Source organism: Microtus pennsylvanicus, chromosome 20, assembly GCF_037038515.1.
Source record: "Microtus pennsylvanicus isolate mMicPen1 chromosome 20, mMicPen1.hap1, whole genome shotgun sequence".
NCBI lineage: Eukaryota > Metazoa > Chordata > Mammalia > Rodentia > Cricetidae > Microtus > Microtus pennsylvanicus.
In genome coordinates, this window is record NC_134598.1 from 29,808,283 (window position 1) to 29,827,584 (window position 19,302).

The 19,302-nt window shown below is 47.6% G+C and overlaps 1 protein-coding gene across 6 annotated transcripts in view; it reads right to left on the bottom strand.

Annotated features, from left to right (window-relative positions):
* Tmcc3 (transmembrane and coiled-coil domain family 3) overlaps positions 1-19,302 on the bottom strand; it is a 306,403-nt gene that overhangs the window by 151,913 nt on the left and 135,188 nt on the right. The window lies entirely within an intron of this gene.

The following is a 19,302-nucleotide window of genomic DNA, read 5'->3' on the forward strand; positions in this document are numbered from 1 at the left end:
AGTGGGAACCCAGATTGACAAGAGACTGACTTCAGGGCGTGTTCAATTACATTATCAGCACCTTCAGTAAACAGTGAAACTTTATTACATGCATACATATGTAATACATACATACGTACGTACATACATATGTATATACATACATACACATACTTATCGTGATTTGTGGCGGATGGGCATGTATGTCATGTGGGTTAGTCCAGTCAGGGCTACTATTGCTAAAGGATCCTGGCGGCAGGAGCTGATGGGAGAGCCATGGACGCAGCTGCCTACTGTCTTGCTCGGCATGGCTTGCCCAGCCTGCTTTCTTGTAGCGCCCAGGGCCACCTGCCCAGGGATGGCACCACCCATGGGCCCTCCCCCCATCAATCACTATTTACAAAAATGCCCTCCGGGTTTGCCTGCTGTCCAGTCTCAAGGAGGCAGTTTTTCACATTGAAGTTCCCTCCTCTCAGATGACTATGGCTCTTGGGAGCTGTGAACCCACCCCCAGATCCTGAATTTCTGGTAAACAACTCCTAATGCTTGCAGCTGCTCGGAGCACAAGACCCTCACGAGTTTCTGAAGGTTGAGGAGTGGCTTCTGGTGGGTTTGGCTGGGGCGTGGCTATCAGTTAAGGATCCCTACACAAGCAGCTCTGGTGCACAGTAAGGGGGGCATTCCTGTTTCAAGGATGACCCGTGTCTCTGTCTGCGTGTCTTTGTGTGTTTCAATCTCCAGCTCCTTGCCCAGTTCACGAACTGTATGGTAGCTCATAGAGCGCAGACGGGCGTGGTGCGCTATAGATAGCTTTGTGAGGTTGACATAAAACTAACTAGCACATGGGCATATAAGGTGTGTGTGTGTGTGTGTGTGTGTGATTGCAGGTGCTACGTATGTGTGTGTGCGTGCATGTGTGTAGAGGTCAAAGGTCGAGGTTAGGATGTCTTCTTTAATCACTCTCCATCTTTATTTATTTTTGAAAAAGACTCTGTGTGTATGCATATATGTATATATGCGTGAGAATATGTGCATACATGTATGTATGTGACCATGTGTGTGTGAGTGTACATGTGTGTATAAGCATGTATGTATGTGTTTGTAGGTGTATATGTGTGGATGTGTGAGTGTGTACGGGTGTGTATAACACATGTATATGTGTGGATGTGTTTGTGTATATGAGAGTGTATGTATATGTATGTGTGTCTATATGTGTGTATATGTCTGTGTGTGAGTGTGTAACTGTGTATGTGTGAATGTGTATTTATGTGTGTACATGTCTTGTATGTATATGAGTGTGTATGTGTGAGTGTGTACGTATCTCTGTGTGTGAGTGTGTATGTGTCTGTGAGAGTTCATATGTGTGTGTGTGTGTGTGTGTGTGTGTCAGGCCTCTGGTGCTGGAGTTAACAGGTGGTTGTGAGAAGCCTGCTGTGGGTGCTGGGAAATGAACCCGAGTCCTCTATAGGACCAGCAGGTTCTCTGGAGCCCTGAGCTCTCTCCCCAGGCTCCACCTTGTTTTTCAATACAGGGTTTCCTCACCGAACCCGAAGCTTGCGGGTTTGGCTAGGCCAGCTGCCCAGTGAGAGCTTCAGGGACCTGCCTGTCTCCAGCTGGTTCCAGGGCCAGGGTTGCAGGCTATCATTATTTTTTAAAGAAGACAAAATGAGTAAGAGTCCCCGTATTACAGTTTAGATCTCGTTGCGAGCAGGATACATTTAGAAACTATAAATGGTTCATGAAGGTCTAATATAAAATTACATAGATTAGCCAGGGAGCGTTGTTAGATCGTCTATCAACGTGCGTGTGACTTTCTTTCCAGCAGCAGCTAAGAGCCACCAGCAGAGTACAAACACGAGGCTGCCATGACCAGATCTTTTGCTTAGCGAGATCACAGGGCTGCATTGCGGGAACACACACTGCAAGGTGGCACAGGCCGGTGCCACTGGTAAGAAATGGTGCAGGCCCAGATTAAAGCCATGGCGGAAGGCAGATTGGCGAGTCTTTAGGAGGCTTTAGCAAAAGGGTTTAGTGGCAGATTGGATCTAAAGGGTGAAAGATCCCGGGATTAAAGTGACTCCCAGATCTGATGGGCGGTTCGTGGTGCTGCCCACTGAAGCAGACAATGCCAGAGGGTCAGGGGAATGAAGGGGCTGAGGACGACAGGTGACCCTGCGCACTATGGGTCAGGTCCTGGAGGGGGTCAGCAGACAGTGGGTCAGGCATCGGATCTGAGCAGGAGCTCCCCTGAATGCAACTAGGAGCGGAAGTCACAGGCTTTACTGACACCATCCAGTGAAAATTCACGAAGTGAAAAGATGTACAGGCGGAATGCCAAGGAACCCCAGAACCGGGGATGGTACAAGCAGCGGCGTCCATGCAGGAGACAATGAAGTGGCCATAGAAACAGAGCCACGAAGGGGGTGCTACCGCAGTTTAGTATGTATGAACTGTCTCCTCCAAATTGTGGATATTGAGCCCTTGTTCCCTCAGCAATGGTGCTATACTGGGGGGCAGGTCCTGGAAACTCATCAGGCAGGACCTAGCGGGAGGAAGGAGGTCACCCCCTCGGAGGTTACATCTCATCCCCTAATCTCGTCCTCATGCTCCACTTCCTGTCTGAGATGAGCTCACACTCTCTGCACGTATTCCCACTTTACGGCTAGCCCAGGTCCAAGGGCTGCGGACTGAAATCTCTGCACCCATGCGCCAAAACAAACCTTTAGGTTGTTTGTGTCGGGGATTTGGTCGTAACTACGCAACAGTAAACAGTACAAGTTGGGTAGGGTGGGAAAGCCAGGGCTGAGTGTTGACACCCTCACTGTCACAGAGTTCTGCTCATATGACCCTTGGCATCACTGACCAAGGAGTGGTTAGGACCGCTGAGAAGGACAGAGGTCACTATGAGCTTGAGCTCTTAGAAGGAGAGGTGAGCCAGACCCGTGAGTCATGGCGTGTCATCTGTCCCCATGTTACAGCTGAGATCTCAAGCCGTAAAGTCTTTGCCTCCAGCCTGTGGTAGAAGCTGTAATGGGGGGGCTTGTAGGAAATATTGGGACTCCAGCCTCTCCTGTCTTACTGCTCCTGGCCACCAAGGGGTGAGCACCTTTGCACCACCATGCTCCCAACCTGACGTCACCTCTCCAGAGACCCCAAACCACGGACCCAAATGACCACGCGTGGAAACCTCTCAGACTATGAACTCGGATAAGCTTTTCCTCGATTGCTTTTTCTCAGTTGTTCTGCTGAAGCCCCAGAAAGTAGAGTCACAGCCACTGCCTGCCCGTGGGGATTAGGAAGCAGGCGGAGCAGAGGGAAGCGGAGCAGAAAGGCAGGGAAAGCATCCACACTGAAGAGAGTCTTTTATGCTGTGGCCGGTTCCAGTCAGTATGTCTTACTTAGAAATATAAATTCCCAAAATATATCAAACGGGTGTGTGGGGGAGCGCGAGACCTACAAAAGTCTGCATTACCTGACGGGATGAAAGATGTGCTCACTGGAACATAAGGGGTGGTGTGGGAACTCACGGGGAGGGAAGATTAATTTTGGCTGGGCTGAAGCTCTGCTTCCGGAAGGGAGGGGGCAGCTGGCTGCGCTGGCTCTTTAAGGACTGGAAGGCTTTCATAGGGAGAGAAAGAGTGCTCTCTAGCTGAAGGAAGAGAGCCAGCAAACAGGAAAAGCAAAAGGAGCTTTAGGGGAGTGGGAACAGCCTGGCTTCTGCCCCTACTCTGCAGGTTAACCCTTGTGTGCCCCCCATCTTCTAAGGACTCCAGGAAGCCTTCCTGCCCTGCTGGAGTACCCCAGCCACCCCACCGCAGCCCCTCCCACTCTCCGTGGAAATGATCTGTTGATTGGTCTGCAGCTCTCACCAGACATTTGCAACTGTGTTTCTTTGTACTTCCTATGCCTGGCACAAAGCTTGGGCCAACGGAGAGCTCAATGCAATTTCCCCAGCTCACAGCAACAGGGCTCTAGCGAACATCTAGTGGAGGAGGACCGGGGAGACCCAGCAGAGAGGCAGTATTTCTTTTACAGACCAGGACCTGGGTGGGGGCCTAGGAGGGGGCCCACGCTGTGGTTAACCTCGGTGTGATGACTTACAGGCATGGGAATAGTAGAACTTTCTAAAGTTATAAAGTAGGCACCATCTAAAGTTTAGCACTTTAGGGGCTGGAGAGGTGGTCCACTGACTCAGAGTACTGGATGCTCCTCCAGAGAACCCCTGTTAGATTCCCAGCAACCAACATGGTAACTCACAGCTGTCTGTAACTCCAGTTCCAGGGGCTCCAACACCCTCTCCTGGCTTCCTCACTTCCCAGGCAGGCACATGGTGCACAAACATATGTGCAAGCAAAATTCCCAAACACATAAAATAAATTCAATTAAAAAAAACAAAGTTCCGTATTTTAACCATTTTTAAGCATACACTTCCATGGCACCAAGAGCATTTACATTGTTGCACTGTGATCAACAGCATCCATCTCCAGAACTTCACCCCAACCAAAGCTCCGCATCCATCACACAGCATCCCTATCTCCCTCCCCATGGCAACCATCGTTTTATTTCTGTTTCTATCAGCTCTATTACTCTAAGTATTTTATATTGCTGGATCACATCCCATTTGTTCCCTTGAGAGTGACACACACTTTAACGTGCCTTAAGCTAATCAACGCGTTACTAAACTATTTCAGTGGGCGTGGATGGGAACAAAACGTATGTGTGTTGTACAATGAGCCTGTATCAGTTGCTGGATGAGACAGAATTATCAGGCTGGAATAAAGTTCGGGGTTTCTTCTGCTATCGTGCCTAGGACAGAGGAGGGGCTCAAATGAAAAGTGGGTTCACTGTAGAAACAAGAGGCTACACCTGCTTTGTAAATGAGAGTAAACTCTCTGTTCCTGTTAAAAGATGCGTTGTTACTGAACACCAAGTATGCGCTGGGTTCCCTGCATAGACTTGCTTTTCTCATCATCCTGACACCTCTCTGCAGAGGAGATACCCACAGCCTCCTATTTATGAGTGTAGCAGGTTCAGACAGGGAGCCTTCCTGCAGTCGCATGGATAGCAGGTCATTGGTCCCTTACAGGAACTCACACACCCACGGGGGCACAAAGTACATAAAGAGAAGACATTGGTGACGCCGTGTACAGAGTACATGGGCTGAGATGTGTGTGGGGAAGTGAGGGCTCTAAAGAGTAGCTAAGATCCAGCTCAGGCAAGCGTTTGCCTGGAGGAAATGATGCCTGTGACTTATTTTTTAAGGCATTACTACTGTGTGACAAAATGCACAGATGTTAAACACGCTAACAACTATGCGCACCTGTGCAGCTACCTCCAAAATCAAGGTTAGGGAGCTCGAGCAATGGTTCAGCTTTTAAGAACGCTGGTTCCTAACAGAGGACGCAGGTTCGATTTCCTGCACTCACAGGGCAGCTCACAACTAAAGGGGCTCTAGCAGCCCCAGCATGGCCAACATGGCTGTGGCTGGCCTTGCCCTTCCCCCATTCCCTCAGCCTTGCTAAAACCCTTGGATTACAGTTCTAAAGGTAGTCACGAAGGTCTGTTCCCTTATTTGGCCACTTCCTCCTCCTGAGGCTTACCCCCAAGGTCCAGCTATCAAAGTATTGAAGTATAGCAATCTAAAGCCCTCTTTTGCCTCACTTAATTAATATATCCAATTAAAATTAAACACCTCATCCAAACACGGGGTTTCTCCTTTTACCTGATAAACCACTATTTGCCTCAGGGCCATGTCTGTCTCCTCTCTATCCTCTCTCCCTTGTTCCCGTCCCCTTCTCCCTCACCTTCAACTTCCTATCTTTGTCTCTTATTCCTGTCCTCTGTCCCTCTGGGGCAAATACATCTCATTTGTGCCGAGAGTTTGTTCTTGGTACCAATTCTGGTCTTTTCAACAACCATCTGCAGCTCCTGTGCCGAAGGACCTACCGCCCTCTTCTGGCCTCCATGGGTACTGCACACATGAGGTGCATAGCCATCAATGCAAAGAAAGCACCCTTGCACATGTAAAATGAAATAAAATAAAACACGACTAGAAAATTCCCCTGTTCCCCTTTCCTATCACGAGCTTTCCTTCCCCCAGCTTCTCATTTTTAATATCATAAATTAGTTTTTCATGCTCTTGGGCCTCATAAAAACAGTTTCTTAGGAATGCATGCTGGGTTTCTTTTCCTGAGCTGAGTCTTAATTAACACAGAGCTGGCTAGGCAACGGTGTGGTATGAAGAAACAAAGAGGTGATATGTGACCTGGTGAACGGAAGCCAGAGCCTGGAGAACCAGGTAGGAAGAAAAATGGGTGGTGGCAAGGAAGGACAAGCAGACAGGCCAATCATGAAGGGCCTTGCTTTGATCCCATGGGCAAAAGCCTCCCACAAATCTTCAGACAGCTTCAGATGTACTGAGACCATACATGGCTCTGCGTGCTACCCTGTTTCAAACCAAAAATCTTAGGTTGTGGGGGTTTCCAGTTGTTATTTTACAGACGATCACGTTGAGGCTCAGAAAAGCTAAGTAAAATGTCTTGAGTGATCGGCTAGGAATCAAAGCCAGCTTTGCCTCGCCCTGCCCCGGCCACGCCCCGCCCCGCCCAGCCCAGCCAGACCCTGCCCACCAGTAGAAAGCTATAGAAGAGAATGGGATGGGGGATCTGGCCTAAACTCTGAAGATCTTCCCTGGAGGGCAATAAGGGGGCTGCAGGGTGGAGGGGGTGAGAAGCTCTAAATGCAGAGGGTGGGGACGGAAGGAGTCGGTCCCACCTGAGGCGTGAAGGCTGGAATGTTGCAAGTCCACAGGGTCCACTCTGAGCAACCTACTGTGCAGGTGATGCTAAGGACTCACCTGAAGGTCCCCAGAGACTGAGGGGTCTGTGCTGGCTCAGGGGAACATATTTAAAAAGATGTGATCCTTATCCCGAATTCCCCTCACAGTCAATGTCAAACCCAATGAATCCTGCCTATTTACCAGGTTTGAACTATCTTCTAGTAGGCAAGAGTAATCTGCAATCTCGAGAACAGATTCTTTGAAATCCCTAGGGCTAGCAAAATATGGATTTTCTATGTTTATTATTTTTAAGACCAATTTATTCATATCTTCCCCTGCCCCGCCTCTCACACCTCCTCTCTCTGCAGGGTTCAGACCTGGCAAGGTGGACATGCTGTGCAAACACGCCTTCACTGAGATACATCCTTAATCGTAATTCTTTTCCAGATAATTTCTGGTGGCCTAGGAGACAAGCAATATTCCTGTCTCAGCCTGTTGGGTGGTTACGAACTACAGGCATATGCCACCACACCAGGTCCATGTCTTACTTTATTCATTTATTTATTTTTTGAGACAGAATCTTCTATAGTCCAAGCTGGTCTTGAACTCACTATTTCCCTAAACCCTTGATCTTGCTAGCGCCACCTTCCCAAGCATGCATTATCACCACCCTCCATTTATGCTATGCTGGGGACTGAGCCTAGGCATCTTGCATGCCCGGCAAGCACTCCACAACCGAGCCACACCCCAGCCTGTGTGTTCTTTTTTTTTTTTTTTGGTTTTTCGAGACAGGGTTTCTCTGTGGTTTTGGAGCCTGTCCTGGAACTAGCTCTTGTAGACCAGGCTGGTCTCGAACTCACAGAGATCCGCCTGCCTCTGCCTCCCGAGTGCTGGGATTAAAGGCGTACGCCACCACCGCCCGGCTGCCTGTGTGTTCTTACATTCCTTCTGTAACGAACCAAGAATAACACTGCAAACTTAAATCTGATATTGCGCTGAAAATCTGCACTAAAATGGAGTAAAAGTAACAAAAAAATTAAGTAAAAAGTAATAAAAGATACGTTTTAAAGTTATTTTTTGCGGTTATAATATAACTACATAATGTCCCCTCTTTTTTCCCCACCTCCAAGCTCCCCACTTACCCCTCCTTGTGCTCATCCAAATGTGTCGTCTCTTTTTCCGTTGTTGTTACATACACCTATGTATTTGCCTAGTCATACATATTTCTAAATAGGTAAACACAACCTGATCTGTCTGTATAATGTGACTTTGAATGCATGTTTCTAGGGCTGGCCATTTGGTATTGGCTAACCAATCAGCAGACCATTTCTCCTGTTCTCCGCATTCCTTAGTTGCCTGTGGCTCTTTATGTAGGGTTGAGGACCTACGGGCTCTCCAGGCAGCGAGTCTATCAGTGACCATGCTCAGCCCAGGGTTAGACAGTGTGGTCCCAACTGTAACAGCTACAGAACAACTCTGTCACTGAGGGAAGAGATGGCGGATAGATTTTAAGAGCCAGAGGACTGGGAATTCGCTGTGAGACTTTCTCTCTCTCTCCTCTGGCCCTTCAAAAGCTGCAATCTTGAAGTTGCACCAACATGACTGCAAGATGATATTTTTAAACCAAAACTTTATGTGAAGGGAGCCTTGTGGAGAAGGAGAGTTCTCAGTGGTTAAAGCATTAACTGCGAAAGACTAAAGACCTATGTCAGAGAGAGCCCCGCACTATACTGTACGGGAGAGGCAGAGAAAGGGGCCGCCAGGAGCAGGCTGCCAGATAGATCCAGATTCAATAAGAGACCCTGTCTCAGGAAAAGAAAAAAAAGGAGAGCAATAGAGGAAGGCACGCTTACACATTCAAAATACATGTGCACATAAAAAAGAAAATTAACATATCAAAAACATTAAATAAAAATTAAAATTATAAAAAAGTATGACTTCACCCCTGTCACATAACTCAGTGTCAGGAGAATGACATTTATAAGGTCCAAGGCTCTAGAGGGAAAAAAATGGTTTGGCAGCGCAGTACACAGGAAAACAAACTGCTTTTGTTTGGAGTAGGTATGAACCTATGAAGCTTTCCTAATCATATTTAATGCTATCTCTTTACCAGACAGAAAAGAACGCCAACACGCAGCTCGCAGCCTTACTTTAAGAAGGTCTGAAATTCCCTTCCCTGGCCTGGGAAGCACCCCCATTTTCCTCACCCCTCTTTCTAACTTGGCACGACTTCCTTGGCAGCTCTCTCCCTCTACAGAGGTGTCCCTCACACACCATAAAGCCAGGAGAGTATCCCTCACAGACTAAGCCTGCCTTCATGGTGGCAAGTTTCTCTGTGTTGAAACTCTGGGTTGAGATGCTTCTTGAGACTGTCTACGCGAGCCAAGGGCTATATCGTGTTCATCTTTCCATCCCTAATGGAGTGCTGGTGATAAATCCTTGTTCAATAGCCAATTAACAAATGAATGAATGAAAGATCGCTCCGCAAATATATACGACCTCCAGTGTTAATTATTGAAACGGAGACACGACCCTCAGCATCTGTCAGGGATAACAGTATGGTATGGAAGGAGGAAGAGGGAGTTAGGATGTGACAACCAGAGAACATGAAGGTCCATGTCCAACTTGACAGGGTCCCCACAGAGAGCACTGCCATATTTTCAAAGTGATGGATGCTGGTGCCAGGACACCAGAGCCTGGCAAGCTCTGCCCTTAGGGAGGTGGGGCTTGGAGCGAGTTCCCGCCCCTCTCTCCTCTGAGCTCCACTTGTGTTCCTAATAAAGAGGTGAACAGAATTTTAAAACCTCTAAATAGCTTTCTGTGTGCCTTGATATGAACTTTAACGAGCTCTCACGGTTTTATATAAAATTGATCTATGCTCATTACAAAAAAAAGTAATAATCTAGCATGACCCCATTTCCCAGGGCTTCGGGACTTCCAAAGTGGCTGATGGAGAGAGAGAGAAGCATTTGAACTTGAACTGTATGAGGTGTTAAAGATATTAAAAAAGAAAATGAAATCATTTCGAAATAAAATTCTGGAGTATTCCTTTCTAATTCCAAAAAACTCACCTATTTCTTAAAATAGCCCCGATTTCATTGGGGACACTGTCAAGTTGAACGTGGATTTTCATGTTCTCTGGCTGTTGCGTCCTAACGTCCTATCCTTCCACACGGGGTTGTTGTCCCTGACAGGCAGTAAATGTTTGGTTTTCTCTATCTTAACAGAGCCATGTCTCTCATGTCACTCTGCGAGCTACTGAACACTGGGTGCAGAGCCTGGGGTTTGGCTGGTCCCATGGGCAGTGGAGGGACAGAGTCTCAGCTCCACACTGTCACCTTCGGTACTGGAGGAGTGCCACCTAATATTTTAGGGACCTCGACTCAGGCCAAACTGGAGTTCATTGCTTCAATGGAGGAAGTATTTTAGGTCTCACCCGCTTGAAACAGCATTGGAGATTTTCTTAAACCCATTAAGGAGAAAGACTGGAATGGGAAGGTTGAGGAGAAAGAGACGTATTCAGAAGGAGGGAAAACACATCCAAGGACATGGATGTGGGCTTCTCTAAGAGGAAGTCAGAAAATGCGACATAGCCAAGCCCAGGCACAGGCTCTTCTAGAGAGTGGGGATTAACTGTACTTAGCACCAGCCAAAGAGAACACTCTGGAGACTCTCAAGTTACATCTCAAAAGGTTGCTAAGAAATCCTTCCATTTTTTTCTCTTTTGATAAGTGAGATAAATGAGGTAGCCCTGGAGATCAATAACTGATTAATAAGTGACTGGCTGGCCCTTCCACGAATATGTACGACCTCAGGCGTTAGTAGTTGAAGTGGGAAGAACATTTAGCACCTGCCAGGGGACACCAAGCATGAGGTGGAGGAAGGAAGTGGCCTTGGATGGATTATAATCTGATACAATAAAACCCAAAACCATCAGGGCTACAAAGGGGGTTTAAAACGGCCATGCCCTTTCCCTACGAATGGGGTTCCAGATGTGTTTCCTAGACAACGACAGCCTTACACTAGGGCAGAAAGAAAGGCCTTGCGCAGTTGTCAGTTGTCCTCAATTCTTGCACCTTTGTTGGCAGAGGCTCCAACTGGATTCCTGTTATGAGGGCCCCCTTTCCCTTCCCATGTTCCCAAGATCTCTCTCCTGCCTTGATCCAACGCTCACAGCCTGTCCTCATTTCCTCTGGTCATTTGAAAAAGTCCAGCAGTTAATTATTAAAGTATCCTTTGCAAACAGAGCTGGCACGTGACATTCCTTTGGCCAACAGGCTAGAACAGAAGCAACTCAGCCCTTGCCGCCCTATCACCTCTGTGTCCCAGGGTTGACCAGATGTCTGAAGCTGCATCAACTCTCTTCAGCCATAGTGTGTAAGTCTTAGAGTGATCGTGGGAACGGCTGAGACACTCACTGGTCTTGATATAACTGAATCAGTCTTGCTAGGTGAGAATCATTCATCCTTATCTACTTTAGCCACTGTGTAACATCTATATTAAGAAATAAAATAGACTATAAACAGTTTCTCACATCTTTACATCTACTCTTCTATGACACCATTTACCATTCTTAGTTCTACGGGGATGTATTATATAATTCATTGAATCAACTTTCTGCTGTCTATATGACTTTCCCATTTAAGTCTTTTAACAAGGGGTGAAGATTTTTTTATACACAAAAGACTACACATATCCATAATTATTTTCTTAGAATAGACTATTGCAGATAGAATTTCTTGGCTAAAAGGCTTAAATACTGTGAAGACCACTGGCAGTATCCTTATACAAGGAACACCTTTTCTAAATTAAGAAAAGATGGGTTAAAACCGAAACCTCATTACTACTCAATTCTAGTCTCTGTCTCGTAGGTTCCGTTTACAGCTCATCTCCGGTTTAGCTTCTGACAGATTCGTGAAGATGTGGCTCTTGCAGGGATGGACAGCTGATTTCAGTGGTTTGATTCCTATCCAAAGCAGTGAGGCATCGCTTGGCAAGGCTCTCCTCTCTAATCCACACACATCTTTGCGGTTCTGTAGTCTGGGCTGGGTTCAACAGAAGGCTCCTCAAACAAGAATCCACACAGAACCTCAGGGTGAGTTTAGAGAACAGATTCAAGATGAGCAAGTGGGAAATGAGCTCTGGGAAGAAGCACATTCTAAAGGAACGGAGAGGAAGAACAGAGGAAAGAAAGATAGTCGCCAAAGGCAGAGCCCCATGACTACCCTCTAGGTGCTGGAGACTTGGGCGCCCTTAAGTTGATATGACTCAGATATGTGTGCATGTTCACGTATGTCATATGCACTTGGGGGTGTGTATGTGCATGTGTATATATGGGTTCACATGGGATCATGGATGTGCATGCATACATGGAGGCCAAAGACAGACACTGGGTATCCCTCCTTACTTGCTCTCCACAACTTTTCAATTTTATTTTACTTTACTTTGAGACAGGCCCTTTCACAGACCCTGAAGCTTGTGAGTTTGGCTAAGCTGGCTGCCCATGTCTCAACCCCTCCCCCAGTGGAGTTGGCACACAGCCGTGCCTGGCTTTTTACATGATCTCTGGGGATCTGAACTCAGGCTTGCACATCACGCTATACAGACTGAGCCTTTTCCCCGGCACCACGCTTGGGTGTTTTATCACAGCAATGAAAACCCAACTCGCCCATTAGCTCAATGAGTATTCAAGGTACCGCAAAAAAAAGGGCCATAAAATATTGGAAGTTACTCTGTGTCTCCCCATTCTAAGGAATGAAGGGCAATGCGCATCATCACAACCCTTGGAGGTTCGTAGATTCAGACGAATCGTGGTAGCTAACGTGGGAATGCCTGTGCCCGTCCTCTAAGGCAGTTGCTATGCCTCCTCTCATCTTGTCTCTGTGGGAATGAATGGGGAAAGATCACTCTTGCTTTTCCAGAGGCTTGGAGTGCTCACACAGTTTGTCCCGGTGCAAAGATGGCCATACATCACAAAACAGAGCATCCCATGTCCAGGAGCTCGTGAACCCTCTGCAGCCGTGTTCTCTTTCTCCCACCCCCAACCCGGCTCCTGCTCTAGACCTTGTATTGGCAGAGAATGAACTGTGCAGAGACAAGCAGAGATTTATATCCCCCACAGGGTCGAGTGTTTATGGGAGTAAACTGTGTCAGCAAGAATTCCGGAGGAATCCTTGCAGCCGGGGAACAGGTTGTAAATCTTCAGGTCCCGCTAGGCGCCGTTTCCTTGGCAACTTAAGTCACAAGGCTGATTGAAGACTCTTGGCTCAACTGAGAAGCACATGGCATAAATACTGCACTCTGCTAAATCAGGAGCTAGGAGAAGCTGAGGGGGACTGCCAAACTTCAGCCACCAGCAACAATGTGTGGGCACTGGCACAGCCTAGGAGGGTGCTTCCCTCTCGAGTTACACCCACTCCTAGCCAGCTAGGGCGAGGACCCAAGCGCTAATCAGAAGCAAATGAACCGAAGTCAGGGGTAGACCTGATCTCAGGATGGCTGTGGAAATGGCAAGGCATAACCGTGGGGATGAGAAGTCAATATGTTTCACGCTGAATGGAGTGAGAGGTGACTCCCTGGTCCCCGTGTATAGGGGAAAACACCCCTCTGCAGGAAAAAAAAATATCTTGGGATCAGGCCATGAACCACAGAAGCAACAAAGATGCAAAGAGCGAACCTCAGAACCAAGCTGCATGCTCAGTGTGGCTTTGTGTGGGCAAAGCCGGAGACCACCTGGGGATGGAGGAGACCAGCTGAAGTGGTTACCATGGTGAAGGCTCCCCAAACGAAGAACAAAGACTGGGAGGATGGCGTGTCCAGACAAGAAGCCTGCTGAGTAGCTAGAGTTGACTGTCTCCATGCAGTGAGGGAAATGAGCTGCCTGGCAGAGCCACCTCGGACAGGAAAAAGGGAACATGGCTGCAGGAACTGGTGGAGATGAGGGTCCTGGGGAGCCACGAGCACTCTCCACCTCTGCCAGCATCAAACTGAGAGAGCAAAGCTATCCAGGGTCCAAGGAATGGTGCTTCTTAAAGTTAGGGAGGAGGGCCAGGCCCTCTGCAGAAACAAGGTTTATTTGACTTTAAATGAAGAACAATGAGGATTGATTCTCTTTCAAACACATTTTTGGTGGTTCACAAGGTGAATGTCTGCTAGAGAGAGAGAGAGACTGAGTGGGGCGGGGGAGGGGGGAGACAGGGAGGGAGACAGAGAGAGGTCTGCTGCATTTTAGCGCATCGTACTGAAGGCAGAGTAACATCTTGCATCTCCACTCCCCACTGGGAATTTGACACACAGTATAACACCGGAAGAACTTCCTCAAAACTTTGGAGTGATGTTGACACCGTCTCCTTTTCTTTTATTTTTTTTAAAGATTTATTTATTTATTATGTGTACAGCTTTCCTTCCATGTGTGCCCGCATTTCCAGAAGGGGGTGCCAGTTCTCATTATAGATGACTGTGAGCCACCATGTGGTTGCTGGGAATTGAACTCAGGACCTCTGGAAGAGCAGTCAGTGCTCTTAACCTCTGAGCCATTTCTCCAGCCCCACCATCTCCTTTTCTATAGATCAGTAGAAACAAGAGAAATGTCTGGCTGTACAGAACGGGGTGGATATCATCAAGAAGGACTCTCCAAGACAACCCTAGGTCTCCAGAGAGAAACCTGTCTCTGGGATAATCTAAGTATGTACTCACAGGGTCCAGAGACCAGCCTACCGCTATGATCTGGATCTGGTCTACAACAGACCTAGACATTGCATTCTAATTCAGTTTCACTTTCTATCCATCTAAACCCAAAGCAATGGGCCTTACACTCACGCTGCGAAACCCAGACTTGCTCCGTACTGGAGCAGTGAGAACGCAGTCACAGGTCTGCAGCTACTCCCGGAAGCATGTGAACCTGACCCCTTTCTTCTCCAGGCAGCTATGGTTTTAGACACAGAGAAGAACGTTTGCAAAGATGAGAGGGCTTCGTACAGGCTCTAACTGTCTTTCAGTGAACAAGAGAAGGGATTCCGAGCTTTTGCAACAAGATCTAACCTCCCTGTTGCAAAGTGGAAAGGCTACGGAGGGGTATGGTTTATAGCTAGAAAGACCTGGATCCAAAGTCAGGCATCACCGTTTTGTAGCTGGTCACCCTGGGGAGTCATCTGGACCCTGGAAAAGAACGGCATTTTCCTCACAGGGTTTTAATGAGGATTAAACAACGTGTAAAACCTCCAGCATGCTGTAGGCACTCAGTGGATGGCAGCCCTTCCGGTTACTGCTGTGAGATTCAGACCTGTGATCAGGGCACGGCTTCTCTTCTGATTTCACCAGATTGCTTGGCTCAGCAAGGGCAGGGATACTGACTTCGGGAACACCGAGGGGAAGATTAGAAACATACATGGCAACAAATCGCACAAGCAGGCAGTCTCAGCGAACAGCCTCCCTAGCCCACAATTGCTTTGTTGCAGGAGCAGCACAGATCCTAATAGCAGGGGAAGCCAAGCCATCTAGAAGAGATGACTCTTCTCCGTGTGAGAGCCGATGAGGGCCTGGAGATGGGAGAGAGGGCACACAAGTCACCTCTCTAGAGAGACGGAGCAGAAAAGACGTCTGTGGACCGCAGTAGGCTCCATTCTGGTGCGTGGGGAACCCGACAATGCTTTCTGAGCTCCTGACTTCCTATCTGTGCTATTTACTGAGTGCGCACCACATGGCGGTATCTCATCAGGTGCTAGGACACAAAGCCCAAAAGTGAGGCTCTTTTCCTCAGGTGGGAGGGGTTGGGAAAACAGGTGGCGCTATGGTCGCTCATGCTCCATTAAGGACCCTGGAAGTTGGCTCAAGACACCCTAAGACCAAATTCTCAGCACAAGGGAGATTTGTTTCCCCCAGAGGGACAGAGGGCAGGGAATAAGAGACAAAGACAGGATAGAGGAAGAGGGAGAAGGGGATAGGAGAGGGGAGAAAAGGGACAAGGGAGAGGGATGAGGGTTACTGGTCCCAGGAGACGAAGGACTGCCTTTGGATAGAGAGGAGACAGACATGGCCCACAGGCAAATGGCAGTTTATAAAGGGAAAGGAGGAAACCCCATATTAGAATGAGGTGTTTAATTTTAATTGTGCATGCTAATTAAGGTAGTCAAAAGAGGCTTTTGATAGCTGGACTTCAATACTTCAATAGCTGAACCTTGGTAGTTAGTCTCAGGAGAAGAAAGGGGACAGAAAAGGGACCGGACCTTAGTGGGCAACTTTAAGGATGTAATTAATCCAATGGTTTTAGCAAGGCAGAGGGAATCGCAGGGAAGGGCAAGGCCTGCCGGTGCCACATGCCTGAGCGGGCTAGGGTCCCTTCACCCCACATGTTCGCGAGAGGTCTGCACAAGGGCCCAGAGAGGGACTTGCTAAATCATGTACTTCCTTCATGTCTAGCATTCCTATAGAGTGGAATTTTATATAGCAAATACATGGGTCTTCTGAAATCAGAAAAAATAAATAAAAACAAAAGGAAAAGAAAAAAAATCTCATGTCCCAATGGTAGTCAGATGGTTTATTAACTATTCTAATGTCCCTTTAGTGTCCTGATTCAAAAGGTCAAGACAACTTCACTGGGACCTGGGGGTATCTAAGTGTTTTGATACGAAGAAGAAATGGGTGCCCCCCCACCCCACTACCTGGAGCTCAGGTGCTAAGTCAGTCCTTTCTCGGAAAGTGACACTTGGGCTGTGGTTGGAAACCCCCCAAAACGGTGGCTAAACAATAGGGATTAACACACTCTTTGCAGAGATACAAAGTATCCAAAGATACAAAGTATACAAAGTATCCAAAACTGGTAACTTACTGTCAACTTACAGAGAGAGCACGCACATTCAGAAGCTGTTCCTGTTTGAAGGTCGGCATCTGAGAACCCTTTGAGAAGGCAGTCACAGAAATCCAGGCTTTCTGTGAGGGAGCGAGGATGCAGGACCACAGCCAGGGTGGGACACAGAAGACCAGGAGAGTGAAAGGCAAAGGCTCTTAAGAGTGGGTGGAGGCATCTGAAGGGCACAGGGTGGAGCTAGGGAGGAGAGAAGCCAGGAGGAGCTGGCCTTTCCCTAAACACTTCTGTCACCCTGTCAATGTGGCCAGAAAGTCAGGGGGTGAGAGAAAGGCTCCCCTGAGCGGAACACACATCAGAAGACGTCGTTAAAATCCCTATTTCTACAAAGCACTCCATTACCACGGCCAACAGCACCATAGAAAAGGCCTGGAGAAGCCGTCCTCAGGCAGGTTCAAACCAAACCATGCCTCCATCCCTCGGTGGCTCTTACTTCACCTCCCTTTGAAGACCAGCCCTCCTCTAAGAAATGGCCAGTGGAATCCTTGGTGGTTTAGTGTATGGTTTTTACCCTTTCACGTATTTCTGTTTCAGACCCCCAACACCAGAGAGACCTCACTTGGAGGTTTGACCTCAACATGCTGACATGAGACTGGGGGGTCACCCTCCCTGGAAGTTTGTGCTCCTTTTAAATGTCTGAGGAACTGAGGAAAATCTCTGGGAATTGCTCTCCTGGTCAGGATTCATATTTGATTTCGGAACCACGGATGAGGTGGAGGGAAGAGGAAAGAACTCCCTCTGTGACTTCCTCAAAACACATCAGCCCAGAAACTGGAGACAGAGCGATTTCCTTGTTAATCTAATCAGCTCTAGACAAGAAAACTAGACGATTCTGTGGAGAAAGAGCCCCTCTGGTAGTTCAATTATCTCGTTGGCTGTCTACATCCATCAAATTAATTCAAGATTTTCAAAAGTCTTATTTCATATTATTTTATATGAACATTGCTGTGGCAGAGTTAGCAGCGGAGGACCCAAGGCTCCCAATCCTCATCTCAAAATTGTCTGGCAGCAGGAGTGCTCACTCCTTCTGACAGAGTCCCTGGCCCCTGAGAGGACACTGGAAGTAGCAGGGTGCCACCACTGCCCCATTCATGGGCTGGCACTTCAGTAGGAAATGGGACAGTCTGAACTGCTTTGAGTGGGGTTTGCAGTTCCCCAACTGATAAATACGTGACGTGAGGGCGCCTGGCAACTGATGAGAGAAAAGGCATATGGAGATAAATTTGCCTACACCACCGCGTTTGAAGAGGTAATTAAAGGGCGAGCACAAAGCAGCAACAACCATATTAAAAAAAAAACAACAACCCAAACCCCAAAACAACCCACCTAACTTCATCAGTGAGATTAACACAAACTCCCCCTCCCCCCTTTTAAAAACCTATTGACTGGGCAATGCTTACTGAATTCTTTCCAGTGTGGGAGAGCATTTAAGACAGCAGATGCTGGTGGGAGGGGAGATTGCAACATTCTTTCACAAAGTAATCCGGACTCCCGTTTAAGATACTTTTAGAAACGAGTACACTCTATGATCCTACAAGTCCCACTTCCAGGAATGTGTGCTATCAAAACAAATATACACAGAAGACTATGCAAAGATGGTCTTTATCAAGATGCTTACTATAGTCTAAGTTGTAAAAAACCACATGGGTATACTATCCCACAAAGGAATACGAAGTGATCACTACAATGTAGGGGTACCTTGATTTGGAGACATATTCATAACTTGTTACTAACGGGGAAAGGTTATGAAATTTATATATACCAAAGTATCAAGTGTCTACTTTCAGCAAGCAATCTGTATGCATAATGAAAACAAATTAAAAGTGTCAGCTCGGGGCAGCCTTCTTGTGGGGTGCTGTCTTGTCTGAGCAGGAACTGGGTCTCCCAGCAACCTTTTGCAGCGCAGGCCAAGGATCTCTGTTCATTTGTGTGTTCACCTCTGCAGTGGGATCCGCTTAACCACTCCCCTCGACTGCTCTGTGATCATCCTAGGTTGCCAAGAACTGTTGAAAATGACCTGTGATCTGTGGACCTGGTTCCGGCCAGCGTGCAACAGAAGCAGATTGTCTCACAGTCATGATTATCTCCAGATGGTGGCTTTCTGTGAGCGCTGGCCTCCCGGCTCCCTTTTGCTCTATTTCCTAGCTTTTCCTAAACCTACGGCACGTGTTGGGTGTGGTTTCAAGAGTAAATACAGAACAGGAAATAACCAATGCCCAGATGACACTGTCGCCACCTGCTGGCAAGTATGGAGAACGGCCATAACAATTTAAAAAGTACAAGGGCAGCCGGTGGTGATGCTGAGGATGGAGAACGGCTAGAGCTGGGCTCTTCGTTTTCCTTTGTTTCCATCTGGACCTAGGGTCCTTTTGCAATGGAAAAGCAATAGTAACCGTGGAAGGCTTCCTTTACTTAGAATTCCATCGTTCAGGAGCTACATAGGTTTTATTGCCCTAGCCTGAGTACTAAGAAAAATCATATCCCCTGCTACACGTAGCATTGTCCTTCTGGTCACTTGTCAAATATCTTAAGAACTATATCTCCTCGAACGCCTTAAAAACATTAAGAGCTGGTGAGATGCCTCACCACCAAGGCTGATGGCCTGAGACCTAGCTCCCCTGCACCCGCAAGATGGGAAAGAAGCAACTCCTCTGACACACGCGCGTGTGTACACACACACCCA